The sequence below is a fragment of the Gorilla gorilla genome, chromosome 2 (assembly GCF_029281585.2).
Source record: "Gorilla gorilla gorilla isolate KB3781 chromosome 2, NHGRI_mGorGor1-v2.1_pri, whole genome shotgun sequence".
Lineage (NCBI taxonomy): Eukaryota > Metazoa > Chordata > Mammalia > Primates > Hominidae > Gorilla > Gorilla gorilla.
The window spans coordinates 26,556,463-26,574,683 of record NC_086017.1 but is presented as its reverse complement, the minus strand read 5'-3'; the positions used below and the strand labels follow the sequence as shown (position 1 = coordinate 26,574,683).

Sequence of the window (18,221 nt, the reverse complement as noted above, 5' to 3'; positions counted from 1 at the left end):
TCAGGTTGTCCTCTCCTCCCTAAGCACTAAGAAATGTGTACTTCTCAGACTCCTGCAATTAGGCAGGGCAATGTGACTAGTCACAGGCAATGAACAGTGAGCAGAAGTCATATGTGTCATTTCATTGGTTATTTATTTTTGTGTAGCAAAGTACCCAGAACTTAGTGGCTTAAAACAACAACAATCACTATTTACCTCATAAATCTACAGTTAAGGCTAGGTTCAATGGAAACACCTCAATTCTGCCTCAGGTCATCACCTGGGTGGCCTAAAGGCTGGGAGTGGAATCACATGAAAGCTGGCTCTTTCTCATGTCTGGGAGTTGATGCTGGCTCTGTAGGCAGGGACCCCAGCTCGGTCTATTAGCTAGAAAAGCTAAATGACTGCCATACAAGCTTTCACAAAGTGAAAAAGGAAACATCCAATGGCTTATGCTGGGCACCATCAATTTTTTTTTTTTAGAACGTGTACCCACATTAAGATGAGCTGAAGAGTTCAAGTACTGTTTCCCTATTATTGAAGAAAATTGCAAATATGGGTAAAAATTCTTGCAAGAGGCAATCCTGGAAAAACAAATGTAATGCTCATTAAGCAAGGAATTTTTATCTTTCTTTTCAAAGCATATTGTCAAGATGTATGAAAAAACCCAAGAGGACATATTTGCTAAAAATAACACAACATTGCAAAAGCACTTAGAAAATCAAGTAATTTATTAAAAGAAATTTAAGATGCTTTGGAAATATCTTTAATATTTGAGCATAATGCTGTAATAAGAACAGATATGGCAAGAGAAAGAACATTGAGCCACAAATGCTGGGTAGTTGACTAGTCTGAGTAGATGTGACATTTCTGCTCAATCTTTCTCCCCACATGGAGTAAGAGTCCACAGAAAAGTCTACAGCAACCCTGTCTAAGTCATCTGTCCCATCCACCACCCACCACTCCAACCGTTTTAAACACACTTTATCTGTGCAAGTGGCCTTCCAGGGCCCCATGCTGGACACAGGAGTTCAACAACTCCTGGCTGCAGTATGATATTTAGAGTCCAAGAATACTTCCCACTAACTGGATCTGATAGAGTTTCTACCTCAATGAAAATGAGGAAAATATTTGGAGTCAGATTAATAAATCTTAATGGGTCAAACAAAAGGCGGGAAGTAAGCTTCAAGGTCAAGCATATGAGGACCCCAGGGGAGCTAGGAGTCCAGGAAGTTGAGAGTGGCTGTAGGTGGGCCTGGAAGAACTCCCTGAACTGAAGAACAATCAGCCCCATAAAGTTTCCATTGCACTTGAGTCCTTGTGTGGGCACAGACAATTTCTTGTTACATTTGTTCTTAGCCTAGAATAAGATGGTAATAATCAAGGATGCAGAGCTAGAGAAACTTCTCTATTATACCAAAATTTTCTAAAAGGCAACCTAAGTCTGTATTAAAAGTAACACACAGGGTGCTGGTGTGTAAAGTTATAGAGCTTAAGAGTAAGCATGAGTTAAAATGTTGATCCTCCCAAAGATGTGAATAGACATTTCTCCAAAGAAATTATACAAATGGTCAATAAGCACACAAAAAGATTCTCAATATCACTACTCACCAGGGAAATGTAAACCAAAACCACAATATAATACCACTTCACTTCCACCGGGATGGCTATTATGTAAAAACACATAAAATAAGTGTTGAAAAGAACGTGGAGAAATTAGAACCCTTGTGCATTACTGGTGGGAATGTAAAACCATTGTGCAGTGGCTATGGAAAACAGTGTGGTAGTTCCTCAAAAAATGAAAGAATTGCCATATAATCCAGAAATTCCATTTCTTTTTTTTTAAATTTTATTTTAAGTTCTGGGATACATGTGTAGAATGTGCAGGTTTGTTACATAGGTATACATGTGCCATGGTGGTTTGCTGCACCCATCAACCCATCATCTAGGTTTTAAGCCCCACATGCATTAGGTATTTATCCTAATGCTATCCCTCCCCTTGCCCCCTACCCCCCGACAGGCCCCAGTGTGTGATGTTCCCCTCCCTGTGTCCATGTGTTCTCATTGTTCAACTCCCACTTATGAGTGAGAACACAGTGGTGCTTGGTTTTCTGTTCCTGGGTTAGTTTGCTGAAAATAATGGTTTCCAGCTTCATCCATGTCCCTGCAAAGGACATGAACTCATTCTTTTTATGGCTGCATAGTATTCCATGGTGTATATGTACCACATTTTCTTTATCCACTCCATCATTGATGGGCATTTGGGTTGGTTCCAAGTCTTTGCTATTGTAAATGATGTTGCAATAAACATATGTGTGCATGTGTCTTTATAGTAGAATGATTTATAATCCTTTGGGTATATACTCAGTAATGGGATTGCTGGGTCAAATGGTATTTCTGGTTCTAGATCCTTGAGGAATTGCCACACTGTATTCCACAATGGTGGAACTAATTTACACTCTCACCAACAGTGTAAAAGAGTTTCTATTTCTCCACATCCTTGCCAGCATCCATTGTTTCCTGATTTCTTAATGATTGCCATTCTAACTGGTGTGAGATGGTATCTCATTGTGGTTTTGATTTGCATTTCTCTAATGACCAGTGATGATGAGCTTTTTTTCATGTTTGTTGGTTGCATAAATGTCTTTTTTTGAGAAGTGTCTGTTCATATCCTTTGCCCACTTTTTGGTGGGGCTGTTTTTTTCTTGTAAATTTATTTCAGTTCCTTGTAGATTCTGAATATTAGACTTTGTCAGATGAATAGATTGCAAAAATTTTCTCCCACTCTGTAGGTTGCCTGTTCACTCTGATGATAGTTTCTTTTGCTGTGCAGAATCTCTTTAGTTTAATTGGATCCCATTTGTCAATTTTGGCTTTTGTGGCAATTGCTTTTGGTGTTTTAGTCATGAAGTCTTTGCCCATGCCTATGTCCTGAATGGTATTCCCTAGGTTTTCTTCTAGGGTTTTTATGGTTTTAGGTTTTATGTTTAAGTCTTTGATCAATCTTGAGTTAATTTTTATATAAGGTGTAAGGAAGGTGTCCAGTTTCTATTTTCTGCATATGGCTAGCCAGTTTTCCCAGCACAATTTATTACATAGGGAATCCTTTCCCCATTGCTTGTTTTTGTCAGGTTTGTCAAAGATCAGATGGTAGTAGATGTGTGGTGTTATTTCTGAGGTCTCTCTTCTGTTCTACTGCTCTATATATCTGTTTTGGTACCAGTACCATGCTGTTTTGGTTACTGTAGCCTTGTAGTATAGTTTGAAGTCAGATAGCGTGATGCTTCCAGCTTTGTTCTTTTTGCTTTTTTGCTTAGGATTGCCTTGGCTCTATGGGCTCTTTTTTAGTTCCATATGAAATTTATAGTTTTTTCTAATTCTGCAAAGAAAGTCAATGGTAGCTTGATGAGAATAACATTGAATCTATAAATTACTTTGGGTAGTATGGCCATTTTCACTATATTGATTCTTCCTATCCATGAGCATGGAGTGTTTTTCCATTTGTTTGTGTCCTCTCTTATTTCCTTGAGTAGTGGTTTGTAGTTATCCTTGAAGAGGTTCTACACGTCCCTTGTAAGTTGTATTCCTAGGTATTTTATTTGCTTTGTAGCAATGGTGAATGGGAGTTCACTCATGATTTGGCTCTATGGTTGTCTATTATTGGTGTATAGGAATGCTTGTGATTTTTGCACACTGACTTTGTATCCTGAGACTTTGTTGAAGTTGCTTATCAGCTTAAGGAGTTTTGGGGCTGAGAAGATGGGGTTTTCTAAATATACAATCATGTCATCTGCAAACAGAGACAATTTGACTTTCTCGGTTCCTATTTGAATATCCTTTATTTCTTTCTCTTGCCTGATTGCCCTGGCCAGAACTTCAAATGCTATGTTGAATAGGAGTGGTGAGAGGTGGCATTCTTGTCTTGTGCTGATTTTCAAAGGGAATGCTTCTAGTCTTTGCCCATTCAGTATGATATTGGCTGTGGGTTTGTCATAAATAGCTCTTATTATTTTGAGATATGGTCCATCAATACCTAGCTTATTGAGTGTCTTTAGCATGAAGTGATGTTGAATTTTATCAAAGGCCTTTTCTGCATCTATTGAGATAATCATGTGGTTTTTGTCATTGGTTCTGTTTATGTGAGGGATTACGTTTATTGATTTGCATTTGTTGAACCTGCCTTGCGACCCAAGGATGAAGCCGACTTGATCATGGTAGATAAGCTTTTTGATGTGCTGCTGGATTCAGTTTGCCAGTATTTTGTTGAAGATTTTTGCATCAATGTTCATCAGGGATATTGGCCTGAAATTTTCTTTTTTCATTGTGTCTCTGCCAGGTTTTGGTATCAGGATGATACTGGCCTCATAAAATGAGTTAGGGAGAAGTCCCTCTTTTTCTATTGTTTGGAATAGTTTCAGAAGGAATGGTATCAGATCCTCTTTGTACCTCTAGTAGCATTCGGCTGTGAATCCACCTGTTCCTGGGTTGTTTTTTTGTTTGTTTGTTTTTTGTTTTTTTGTTTGTTTGTTTTGTTTTGGTTGGTAGGCTTTTAATTACTGCCTCAATTTCAGAACTTGTTATTGGTCCATTCAGGAATTTGACTTCTTCCTTGTTTAGTCTTGGGAGGGTGTATGTGTCCAGGAATTTACATTTCTTCTAGATTTTCTAGTTTATTTGCAGAGAGGTTTTTATAGTATTCTCTGATAGTAGTTTGTATTTCTGTGGGATCAGTGGTGATATCCGCTTTATCATTTTTTTATTATGTCTATTTGATTCTTCTCTCTTTTCTCCTTTATTAGTCTGGCTAGTGGTCTATCTATTTTGTTAATCTTTTCGAAAAACCAGCTCTTGGATTCATTGATTTTTTGAAGGGTTTTTTGTGTCTCTATCTCCTTCAGTTCTGTTCTGATCTTATTTCTTGTCTTCTGCTAGTTTTTGAATTTGTTTGCCTTGCTTCTCTAGCTCTTTTAATTCTCATGTTAGGATGTCAATTTTAGACCTTTCCCACTTTCTGATGTGGGCATTTAGTGCTATAAATTTCCCTCTTAACACTGCTTTAGCTGTGTCCCAGAGATTCTGCTACATTGTTTCTTTGTTTTCATTGGCTTCAAAGAACTTCTTTATTTCCTCCCTAATTTCATTATTTACCAAACTGTCATTCAGAAGCAGGTTGTTCAGTTTTCATGTAGTTGTGTGATTTTGAGTGAGTTTCTTAACCCTGAGTTCTAATTTGATTGCACTGTGGTCCAAGGGACTGTTTGTTATGGTTTCCATTCTTTTGCATTTGCTGAGGAAGTAAATTGTTTTACTTCCAATTATGTGGTCAATTTTAGAATAAGTGCCATGTGGTGCTGAGAAGAATGTATATTCTGTTGATCTGGGGTGAAGAGTTCTGTAGATGTCTGTTAGGTCCACTTGGTCCAGAGCTGAGTTCAACTCCTGAATATCCTTGTTAATTTTCTGTCTCATTGATCTGTCTGATATTGACAATGGGGTGTTAAAGCCTCCCACTATTATTGTGTGGGAGTCTAAGTCTCTTTGTAGATCTCTAAGAACTTGCTTTATGAATCTGGGTGCTCCTGCATTGGGTGCATATATATTTACGATAGTTAGCTCTTCTTGTTGCATTGATTCCTTTACCATTATATAATGCCCTTCTTTGTCATTTTTGATCTTTGTTGGTTTAAAGTCTATTTTACCAGGGACTAGGATTGCAACCCCTGCTTTTTTTTTTTTTTTTTTTTTTTTGCTTTCCATTTGCTTGGTAAATATTCCTCCATCCCTTTATTTTGAGCCTATCTGTGTCTTTGCATGTGAGATGAGTCTCCTGAATACAGCACACCAATGGGTCTTGACTCTTTATCAAATTTGCCAGTCTTTATCTTTTAATTGGGGTATTTAGCCCATTTATATTTAAGGTTAATATTGTTATGTGTGAATTTGATTCTGTCATTATGATGCTAGCTGGTTATTTTGCCCGTTAGTTGATGCAGTTTCTTCACAGTGTTGATGGTCTTTACAATTTGGTACTGGTTTTTCCTTTCCATATGTAGTGCTTCCTTCAGGAGCTCTTTTAAGGCAGGCCTGGTGGTGACAAAATTTCTCAGCATTTGGTTGTCTGTAAAGGATTTTATTTCTCCTTCACTTATGAAGCTTAGTTTGGCTGGATATGAAATTCTGGGTTGAAAATTTTTTTCTTTAAGAATGTTGAATATTGGCCCCCAGTCTCTTCTGGCTTGTAGGGTTTCTGCAGAGAGATCCGCTGTTAGTCTGATGGGTTTCCCTTTGTGAGTAACCTGACCTTTCTCTCTGTCTGCCCTTAACATGTTTTCCTTCATTTCAACCTTGGTGAATCTGACGATTATGTTTCTTGGGGTTGGTCTTCTTAAGGAGTATCTTTGTGGTGTTCTCTCTGTTCCCTGAATTTGAATGTTCACCTGGCTTGCTAGGTTGGGGAAGTTCTGGATAATATCCCGAAGAGTGTTTTCCAACTTGGCTCCATTCTCCCTGTCACTTTCAGTTACACCAATCAAACGTAGGTTTGGTCTTTTCACATAGTCCCATATTTCTTAGAGGCTTTGTTCGTTACTTTTCATTCTTTTTTCTCTAATCTTTTCTTCACACTTTATTTCATTAAGTTGATCTTCAGTCTCTGATATCCTTTCTTCTACTTCATCAATTCAGCTATTGATACTTGTATATGCTGCACAAAGTTCTCATGCTGTGTTTTTCAGCTCCATCAGGTCATTTCTGTTCTTCTCTAAACTGGTTATTCTAGTTAGCAATTCCTCTAACCTTTTTTCAAGGTTCTTAGCTTCCTTGCATTGGGTTGGAACATGCTCCTTTAGCTCAGAAGAATTTGTTATTACCCACCATCTGAAGCCTACTTCTGTCAATTCGTCAATCTCATTCTCTATCCAGTTTTGTTCCCTTGCTGGCAAGGAGTTGTGATCCTTTGGAGGAGAACAGATGTTCTGGTTTTTGGAATTTTCAGCCTTTTTATGCTGTTTTTTTCTCATCTCCATGGATTTATCTACCTTTAGTCTTTGATGTTGGTGACCTTCAGATGGGGTTTCTCTGTGGACATCCTTTTTGTTGATGTTGATGTTATTCCTTTCTGTTTGTTAGTTTTCCTTCTAACAGTCAGGCCCCTCTGCTGCAGGTCTGCTGGAGTTTGCTGGAGGTCCGTTCCAGACCCTGTTTTCCTGGGCATCACCAGTGGAGGCTGCAAAACAGCAAAGATTGCTGCCTGTCCCTTCCTCTGGAAGCTTTGTTCCAGAGGGGCACCTGCCAGATGCCAGCTGGAGCTCTCCTATATGAGGTGTCTGTTGACCCCTCCTGGGAGGTGTCTCCCAGTCAGGAGGCACAGGGGTCAGGGACCCACTTGAGGAGGCAGTCAGTCCCTTCGCAGAGCTCAAGCGCTGTGCTAGGAGTTTCACTGCTCTCTTCAGAGCTGGCAGGCAGGAACATTTAAGTCAGCTGAAACTGTACCCACAGCCGCCCCTTCCCCCAGGTGCTCTGTCCCAGGGAGATGGGAGTTTTATCTATAAGCCCCTGACTGGGACTGCTGCCTTTCTTTCAGAGATGCCCTTCCCAGAGAGGAGGAATCTAGAGAAAAAGGGAGTGGTGGGAGTGTAAATTAGTTCAACCATTGTGGAAGACAATGTGGCAATTCCTCAAGGATTTAGAACCAGAAATACCATTTGACCCAGCAAGCCCATTACTCTGTATACACCCAAAGGATTATAAATCATTCTACTATAAAGACACATGCACACATATGTTTATTGCAGCACTGTTCACAATAGCAAAGACTTGGAACCAATCCAAATGCCCATCAGTGATAGACTGGATAAAGAAAATGTGGTACATATACACCATGGAATACTATGCAGCCATAAAAAAGAATGAGTTCATGTCCTTTGCAGGGACATGGATGAAGCTGGAAACCATCATCCTCAGCAAACTAACACAAGAACAGAAAACCAAATACCACATGTTCTCACTCATAAATGGGAGTTGAACAAGGAGAACACATGGGCACAGGGAGTGGAACATCACACACCGGGGCCTGTTGTGAGGTGGGGGGCTAGGGGAAGGATAGCATTAGGAGAAATACCTAATGTAGATGACGGGTTGATGGGTGCAGCAAACCACCATGGCACATGTATACCTATGTAACAAACCTGCACATTCTGCACATGTATCCCAGAACTTAAAGTATAATTTTAAAAAAGAAAAAATTGTTAAAATTGTAAATTTTATGTTATGTATATTTTACCACAATAAAAAAATTTGTTAATGTCATTCCTCTATTCCATCTTCATCTTCTTGAATCTCATCCACACACTTTGTGAGGGCTGGGGCCATGTGTTTCTTTCTCACCTCTGCATCTGTGGCCCCAGAGCAGAGGCTGACCCATTGCACACACTCAATTAATATTTTCTTAATTAAGGAATGAATAAAAGCTAATGTATATTAAAGGAGGGAGACACAGTAGAAGAATTTGAGATGGGTAAGTTCAGAGTAAGTGTTTTCCAGAACTCCAAGATTAACAATATGATCTAGGGAACAAACAAACAGATTGAGAATAAGAAGACTTTGCCCTATGGACTCTAACTCCATCTCTTCTTCTCTGGGCTAAGTTTACCCCTCAGACTGTCTTGAACTGGTGAGAACATATCTGATTATCTTTAAGTATGATTCACTCTTTGGAAAATCATGCTATTAGGCCTGATTGAGTAGTGAAAACCTTAATTATTCAAAATGAATTCATTTAAGCTGCCTAATTTCATTAGTTAGTATTCTTTTAACTCCAAGTTAAAAAAACCCACATCAATGTGACTTGAACAATAAGATTCAACAATATCCTCAGGCTGATGTCCAGCTCTTTCTATATAGTCTTTCTTTATATTTTGTATAATATCAGCAGAAACACTAATTGTTTCGTGATAGATTCATCTGAAATGTGACAAAGAGTCTTCTCTTGGCCAAACTTTACTCAGGATTCTGGACCTTCTCCCAGAGCCCATCTGTGCACTTCCTTGTAAAATCCAGCTTTAGCAAAGGGCCCTGCTTAGTAAGTTTAGCCAGAACGTTCCATCTTCAATATCTGATTATCCTTGATATCTGATTATGTTACACATCCTCCATCATCCCCCAGGTGATGTCTGATCACCCTGGCCGGTCTTCAGCAAGAATCTTGTTCGGTCTGTTTAGCCAGAATCTCCCTTAGTAATTTTCCAACCACTGACCCTCACCCTGCTCCTTGGCTGTAAATTTCTCCTTTCCATATTCAGAGTTGAGTCCAATCTCTCTCCCTGACTGCAAGATCCCATTTTAATTGTCCCCACAGCTATTGCAATGGTCTTGAATTGAAGTCTTCCTTACCATGCTTTAACAAGTATCATTGAATAATTTTTTTCTCAACAAATTTACTCATCCTTACGGAAGTGAAGCAGCCTGAACCAAGAGTGTTACTAATTCACTGTTGGGGAGGGGAGTAATGAATCGTGAATACACTGTCCTTTCCTCCAGTACCCCTCATTGTTGGACAGTATTCATCCACAGTGATTAGGCTGGAGATCAGTCAGGAGTGGGTACAGCAGAGGGGTATCTTGGAATCAGTTTATATCATAATGAAAGAGCAGTGGTTCTCAAATATGGGTAATTTTGCCTCCCCAGGGGACATTTGGCAATATATAGAGGATTTTTTTTTTTGTCTAAACTGGGGTGGAGGTGGGGTGATAGTCCTCCTGGAATGCAGTGAGTGAAGGCCAGGATGTTACTAAACATCTTAGAATGCAGAGGACAGCCCTCTTACCTCACAAAGAAATATCTGGTCCAAATGTCAAGAGTTAACAAGGTTGAAAACCCCTGAGACACAACGTTAGATCTGTATATCCATAGTAAAAAATTTCTGTCTAGAAGTTGAAAGAGAATAGGCACCATGATAAAATGAGCAAAAAGAATCTTGGAACTAGACCCCATAATGAACATTAGATCAACAGAAAGCCCTTGTTTCAAAAGCAATTGGCTGAAAATGTAACACATTATTTGTTCAGACGAAAATGCCAACCTGCTGATAAGGAATGAGGTTGACATGGTCTATTCCTTGTTAAAGTCCTAGAAGTTAAGTCCCTGGGTGCCAGTATGGGCTCCTGCACTAACTAAGCAGTTGTGTTATTGTAAAGTCACTTAAATATAGAAGGACCAATTTCCCCAGATGGATCACTGGGTTTCAAACACATCTATCTGCCTCTGGAGGTGCCACAGGGATTTTCTGGTGAGGGGTACAAATAATCCGCCTGCCCCCTTTTCACCCTCCTGCACCAAATCACCTATGCTTTATGTATTTGACATGAAATAGGTCAATATATAAGCAGTATAATTCATATGTGCTAGATTATATATATGCAGTGTTCCTTTGTTTCTAGAATTGATCTCATTGTCCTCTTAGGTGTTCTTTCCAGTGGAGAGAGTAAAATCTTAAACTCACTGATTAAAGTTATCTCAATATTTTCCTGTTTAAAACAGCCTTTTTCAGTTTACTAACACCAAAAATTTTTTATCTATGGGGTTTTTTCTTTGTTCAATTTTCAGTAAACAGCAGAATACCTTCTTCAAATGATATAGAAGCCAAGTATAGACATGATGGAGTAAAAACAGTAAATATCAGCCAGGCACGGTGGCTCATGCATGTAAACCCAGCACTTTGGGAGGCTGAGGCAGGTGAATCACAAGGTCAGGAGTTCGAGACCAGCCTGGCCAACATGGTGAAACCCTGCCTTAACTAAAAATACAAAAAATTAGCTGGGTGTAGTGGTGCACACCTGTAATCTCAGCTACTCAGGAGGCCAAGGCAGGAGAATCACTTGAACCCAGAAGGCGGAGGTTGCAGTGAGCCCAGATCGTGCCACTGCACTCCAGCCTGGGCGACAGAGTGAGACTTCATCTCCAAAAAAAAAAAAAGAGTAAATATCTAGTCAAATAGTCAAATCAAATGATGCAACTTGGCTGTTTTCTCTCTTCTCCAAGATAGCATCTAGAGGGAGGAAAATTGCAGGATCTCCAGGGGAGAAGCCCGCTGGCCTATGTGCAGGTTTTCATGCTGTCCTCTGAAAACCACCTGGTTCCTTGTTTCTACTGGTCACTAGATGACTGGCTATCATCAGCGATGCTTGATGATTTGTGCTGTTCTCTTTGGCACTCCTGGGACCAGGTGGTTCCCTGACCACCTCCCCCAGCCAGCCCAGCCCACCCCCACCGCCTGCTATATCTGATTTGTTTAGGCCTTTCAATATTGGGAGAGCAGCAGGGCTGCCATTCTCCACCCAAGCTCTGAGAATACCACATTAAGGACTTAGTTTTGGCTACATTAATATTTGCTTTATTCACCTCATTTCTTAACGACCATTTAAAGTTTTCCACTTTGCTTAGCCAAATTTGTGCACAATTTGCCCCTCTTTCTTTCCCCTTTGTTGTACCTATTCTCTTATAAATCATTCTAACCTATTTCCCTATCTGTTGTTTCAGCATAATTTTTCCTTTCATAGGGATTCTGAGGCTAGCAGCTGTAGCTTGGAATAGAAAGAATCCAAGCTAGACCCAGGATGGGGGTCCACACAAACACTTTCTTTTGTTTTTATTTTAAATATATTCCTTGGTAGAGGCTCTACAGGCTAATAGTTGCAGCTTGAACCAGCTGGAATCCAAGCTTTGCCCAGCATTAGGATTTACCCCAAAATTCTTGCATTACTTCTTACTCACATTTTAGATATGACAGATAACAGTAACCAAATATCGTATATTTTTCTTTTTCTTTTTCTTGTTACTCTGCATTTCCTTAGGCATCCAGTGAGACAACTTCTTAGAGTTGGGTCCATCATTTTAAAATTCCATTGGTAACTTTTACCTTCAGTAACTGCTTATAGCACAGCTATAGTTCCATATCATGGCTGACTCTGTAGCCATCCAGAAATGAAAAGTTCATTAACATCCACCCTTTCATCCTTTTTCTTCCCAAACCACATGCTCCAGTGAGTCAGGTTTGGTCCCATGAATCCCTCTTCTGACACCAACTGTGATAATTTGGAGCCAACTACAAGTTTAGAGAGCACAATATCCACAAAATGGCCCTCACTTCTGACAGCAACTGCAAATTCTGGTAGGTTCCCAAAGCCACTTTCAGTTTTCATAATTTTCCATAAGGACTCACAGGATTTCACTGAAAGTTGTTATACTGATTGTTACAGTTTATTATAGGGAAAGGATGCATATTCAAATTAGTCAAAGGAAGAAGTACAGGGCAGAGTTTGGGAAGATGCCAAACCTGAAGCTTCTGTGTCCCCTTTCCTGTGGAGTCAGCATGTATACTTTCCGAGCATCAATGTGTGGCAATATGCAGAGTATTGCCAGTGAGAGAAGCTCACCTGAACTTCCGTATCCAGAGTTTATATTGGGGTTTCATTATGTGCACATGATTGACAGACTGCCAACATGATTGAATTCAGTCTCTAAGTTGACTTACACCATGTGACCCAAAGCTCACACTCTGAATCACATGTTGATCTTTCTAGCATGACCAGCCCCCACCCTAAATCACATATTTGGTCTTTCTTGTGTAGCTAGCCTCACCCTAAGATCTGGTGTGGCCAGCTGCCACCCTAAACAAGGACACTCCCATTAAGTATTATATAGATCAACTCTCAGAAGCTGAGGGCAAAAGCTAGTCCTCTCTCTGGGTGAGGCCAAATTTTTTACTACACAGACCTGTACCTCACACCATATATAAATATTGACTCAAAATAGGCCAAAGACCTAAATTTAAGAGCTAAAACTATAAAATTCAGAATAAAACAAAGGTGTAAATTTTCATGACCTCCCAGTAGGCAGAGGTTTCTTAGATACATCACCAAAAGTACAAGTGACAAAGGCAAAAATAGATAAATGGGACTTGACCGAAGTGTAAAATATTTGTGTCTTAAAGGACCCTATCAAGAAAGTGAAAAACAACCTACAAAATGGGTGATAATATTTGTACTTTTTTTTAGTATTTATAATGAATTTTTAAAATTTAATCTTTATTGGTTTAACTATAAAATTAATATTGCTCATTCTAAAATATCACATTTTAGGAGTTTATAACCCACCAAAAGGGAATCCAATAGTAACTTCCTACAAGAAAGCTACTCTTAACAATTTGGGGCAATATTCACAGAAATAACATTTTTACAAAAAATTTAAACTTTAAACACTGCTTTACAACTTGTTGTTTTCCCTTAATTTATATCAAGGCCACATTCTGTGTCAGTAATTACATTGCTATTTCGTATTATACTATATGAATTTACAATTATTTACTGCTTCTCTATGAATGCACACTGGGGTTGTTTCCATTTTTTCTTTATTAAAAACAGTGCATCAGTGGGCATCCTTCATATGTAATTTTGATTGAAGTTACACATCAATAAAAGTCAGAGCTAACTGTGTAGATGTCTTTTCAAGTACTTCAGTGGATATCTGCTGTTTTGACCTGCCCGGTTAATTCTCTCATCTTCCTGTAACACATCCCATTTTCCTTTGGAGAATTGCCTCCCATATTCCATGCAGTTCTTAATGGGGCTGCAAATCAGAGTACCCTGCTACTCTGGCCATAGTAATTAGTGCAATAGGAGAGCCTGTGACCCAACTGAGTAATCAGATCCCTTCTCTGGGATTTAACATACGAATCCTAGCAAAGAAAAGCTCTTTCTTTACTTGGTGATGGTTCCTGGAAACATAGGAGCCTAGAGTTCTGTAGCCAGACTATCCCTTCCTTACTGCCTGAAGGGATCCCACTTAGAGTTGGAAAAATAAAATAGGTAAGAATGAGACTATTGCACAGAGGAAAATAGGTATGATCAAGAATGAGCTAATGACATTCACATTACTGAATCCAGTCCTAACCGAAGCAGTATCCACTCCTAGACTTCCCAGTTGCTATACATAACAAATTCTCTTTTCTGTAGTTGGGTTTCTGTCTTTCATACAATAGTCCTCCCTTATCTGTGTGGTTTTGCTTTCCACAGTTTCAGTTACCCACGTTCAATAGCAGTCTGAAAATAGATGAGTACACTGCAATAAGATATTTTGAGAGAGAGAGAAAGCATGTTCAGATAACTTTTATTACAGTATATTGTTTTAATTGGTCCATTTTATTACTAGTTATTGTTGTTAACCTCTTACTGTGCCTAATTTATAAATTAAACTTTATCATAGACACACATGTATAGAAAAAAACAGTATATATTAAATTCGATACTACCTTCAGTTACATGCATCCATTGGGAGTCTTGGAATGTATTCCCTGTGAATAAGCGGGGACCACCGCAATGGAAAACCTCACTAGTCATTACATTATTCAGCATCTTTTTACATCTGATATCAGACTAGAAGTCTGGATGTGGCAGATTTCTAGTTGGTGCTAAAAGAGAAAGGCCCCAGCTACTCACATACATGCAGTCAGCACAAACCACGTAATCCCTAAGCACCTAGTGGCTGTTTGGCTGTACTGGCTCCTTGGTTTCCTAGCAACCAAGCTCCTTTCTTCCTCACACACTCACACCTTTTGTGACATTGCCTTCTCAAGGCTGCCCTTAATGTGAATGTTTGGGAGGTAGAAAAGGAAAAGACAAGGAAATATACACAATATAATTTGCTCCAGGACTGGAGACTTGAGAACATATGCTAGAGGTGGCCTAGCTTACAGATTCAGAAAATTCACTGGCAGACTGAAAATAGCAAGAAGCCGGGCACAGTAGCTTGGGTCTGTAATCCCAGCTACTCATAGGCCAAGGTGGGAGGATTGCTTGAGGTTAAAAGTTTAAGACCAGCCTAAGAAACATAGCAAGACCCTGCCTCTAAAATTAAAAAAAAATAAAAAAATAAAAAAAAGTTGGTCATGGTAGTGTGTGCCTGTAGTCCCAGCTACTTAGGAGGTTGAAGTGGGAGGATCACTTGAGCCCAGGAGTTCCTGGGTGCAGTAAGCCATGCTTGCACTATTGTACTCCAGCCTGGGTAACAGACAGAGACCTGTCTCTAAATAAATAATCAGTTAAGTAAAGCAAGAGATTTTGCTTTGGTGTTAACATTCTTGTGTGCTTATACCTAATTATTTTTGTTAAAAAAATTAGTATGTATGTTATTCAGTTAGGGCTACCACAACAAAATACTATAGATTAAGTGGCTTAAACCACAGAAATTTATTTATGCACAGTTCTGGAGGCTAGAAGTCCAAGATCAAGGTTCTAGTCAATTTGGTTTCCGGTGGAGTCTTTATTCCTGGCTTGCAGATGACCACCTTCTCACTATGCCCTCATATCACCTTTCTCCCATGTGTGCAGGAAACAGAGGGTGCACAGTCAAAGGATCTTTCCTCCCCTTCTTACAGGGTCACTAATCCCACCATGAGGGCCCCACCCTCATGACTTTATGTAACCCTAATTACCTCCCAAAGTCCCCATCTCTAAATAATATCACATTGGGAATTAGGGCTTTAGCATATAAATTTGGGGTGGAGGTACACAAACATTCAGTCCACAACAATACCTGAATATTAATAAAAGATGTTTTATATTCGTAATTCACATGATATTCACAACAGTGATGTGATAAGATAGGTTATATTGATAAAATTTTACATAATCGAAAAGTTAAGGGACACAGTCAGAAGACCAGAACAGCATTCCTCCCATCTGTGGACTAATTTATATTGTCTTCTGATCCCAGAGGCTTTCGATAATTTTCTCAGTCACAAGCAATGTCATATTAGGCACAACACTGCTAGAACTATGGTTTATTTGCTACTTTTTTTGGCAGCACACAAGGCCCTTTCCCTCAGTATTAGTTTCAATGCCCCATTATATAGAAATCAGTTAATAAATAGCTGTTGTCGTGAGGATGGCTACATAAATTTACAAGAGGAGAGCAACAGACTGAAATGTTAAAACTGATTTTATTTTCATTTAGTGGCATTGGATGCACTGGCAGCTCTGTCCATCCAGAGGCTCTCCAGAGTCTGCCTGGCCCTTGACCCCAGGCTCTCTCTCCTACCACATCAATCTATTTCTAAGAGTCTACTTCCAAATAGAACTGGAACCTGCTGCATGTCATCTTCTCTATTACCAACACCTGCAACAACATCTTAGTTGGTTTTTCTGTTTCTTCTCCTCTGGGGTTGCCAAATAAAATACTGGACACTCAGTTAAACTTTAATTAGAGATAAACAATGGACAGGTTTTTTTTTAGTATAAACTGGGCACCATATATATATACATATATATGTGTGTGTGTGTGTAAATACATATTATATATGTATTTTTTCTAATTTTGGCAATTCTTCCTCTAGTTAATAGCTGTTTGAAAACGCAAAGCTGATTACTTCACTCCCCTGCTTAAATTCTTCAAAATTGTGCCATTGCTCTTAGGAAAAAACTCAACTTCTTAACATCAAACCCTGCATGACCTAGTCCCCCCAAATAAGTTGGATTCTGGAGCCAAATTGCTTAGGGCTCATTTTATATATCTCACTCAAAGGAGCCTTCCTAACATCTAGATCCTAAAAAAAAGTACCCTCCTATAATCCCTCATTGTGCCCTTTACTTTCCTGGCATGGCCCTTGTTGAGGAGGACAGATCACTTATTCCCCTTTCCCTGTGTTTCCAAATAGGGGGCCCTCCACTGGTGTAACACTCCTCACCTCTTGCCTTGCCCCTAGTGGAGGAGCAACCACTTCTCTTATTGGTGGGTTTGGGGAAAGGAACTGGCCATGTGTGGCCTGGCCCTTCCCACTTGAAGAAATTGCTGGTCGGGACTCTTCTACACCCGCAAGTAGACTGACAGGACAGATCAGTTCCTGTGGCCTGGGATTATGCAGAGAAGGGTGATAAGTACAATTCAGCTGTAGCACATTAACAAGCCCAGTTGGTCAGACCTAAGCCATATTCTTCTTATTAGTAATGAAAGTGATAGTGTACCTCCATCCCCTTGACTCCTATGCCTGTCTCAGCTGTTTCTAAGTCAAGATAAGGGGAAGAGGAACATGTTAATTATTAACTTCCTAAACTCTCAGTAGCTTTCACTACAATATATTTATTTATGTTTGTTTAGCAGTTTATTTAATGTGTAGGGACCATGCCTGTTTTACTTACTGTTGCATCCCCGAATGTCTACTACAGTGCTAGGCATAGGTTTTATCTTTTTTATATAGGGATGATTGAATAAATAAATAAATAAAAAATAAATGGTACCTTGTTTCCTACCACAGTCCTGCCACCCACACCACTCTGAGCATACATACAGCCTAGGATGGGGAGGGGAGTTAAGTCCTAACTCTGATCACTTGGCGATAGCTGTTTGGTGCTCCATGTTGAGAAACCCACTGAGATTGTGCTTAACCTTATCATAAAATTGCACCATGATCAATTCTTCATGTCTGCCACGCATGCCAGAGTGGGCAATGTGGGACAGCATGCATAGATTTGCCCTTCTCGGCTTAGAAATGTCTGGGGCCATATTGTTCCCCATCAGATGTACTCACTTGGAGCAAGGCCAGTCTAGATGGGATTTCAGCTGCTGTTCTTTTCTGGACACTGATTTGGACATCTGGTCATTTCCTGCTGAGCCTATCCTACAGCGGAGTGAGTGCTGCAAATGCAGTCCCCATTCACTTCCTCCTAGCTTCCTCCCCTTTCTTACTGGGTCCAATGGAGGCCCAGCAGGAAGCACTCACATAAATTATGAAAAATTTTGTCACAGCCCATAAACCTCACTATGGTGGAAGGAAACAGGTTATAGACTGGCTTCAGTTGAGGCAAATCTCAAGGAAGATCTCTCATGAGACAGTCAATTCAGCTGTAATTCAAAGACTTTCTTCTAACACTAGGGGTTCTGCCTAAGGGAAGTCTCCTTGGAGTGACTCCAGTCCTGAAGCTGTGGATCTTCTGGCTCATATGGTCTGCTTCCATCCATTCAGACAAGGCTGCTTGCTTTCGTTTTTCAGATTATTTTTGTGTGTGTTTGTCTTTAGGGGAGTATCATCTTTCCCAGTTGGTGTTCTAAGTACTCCTCTATATATAGCTTCCATTCTCCGTGGTCACTCTACCCTCCATCCCCTCAGACAGTCTCATCTCTTCTCTGACACAGCTTACACCCACACCATCGCTAGATTTTAATCATCATCATCACCTCATGTCTCCTCTTTC

The 18,221-nt window shown here is 39.7% G+C and overlaps 1 long non-coding RNA gene across 1 annotated transcript in view; it reads right to left on the bottom strand.

Annotated features, from left to right (window-relative positions):
* The window catches only part of LOC109026190 (uncharacterized), a 48,514-nt gene extending 34,003 nt beyond the window's left edge, over nt 1-14,511 (bottom strand). Inside the window, exon 1 of the long non-coding RNA XR_002005152.3 lies at nt 14,285-14,511. This is a non-coding gene — a long non-coding RNA (uncharacterized lncRNA). The remainder of the gene's footprint in view (nt 1-14,284) is intronic.
* Between the last annotated feature and the right edge of the window lie 3,710 nt (nt 14,512-18,221).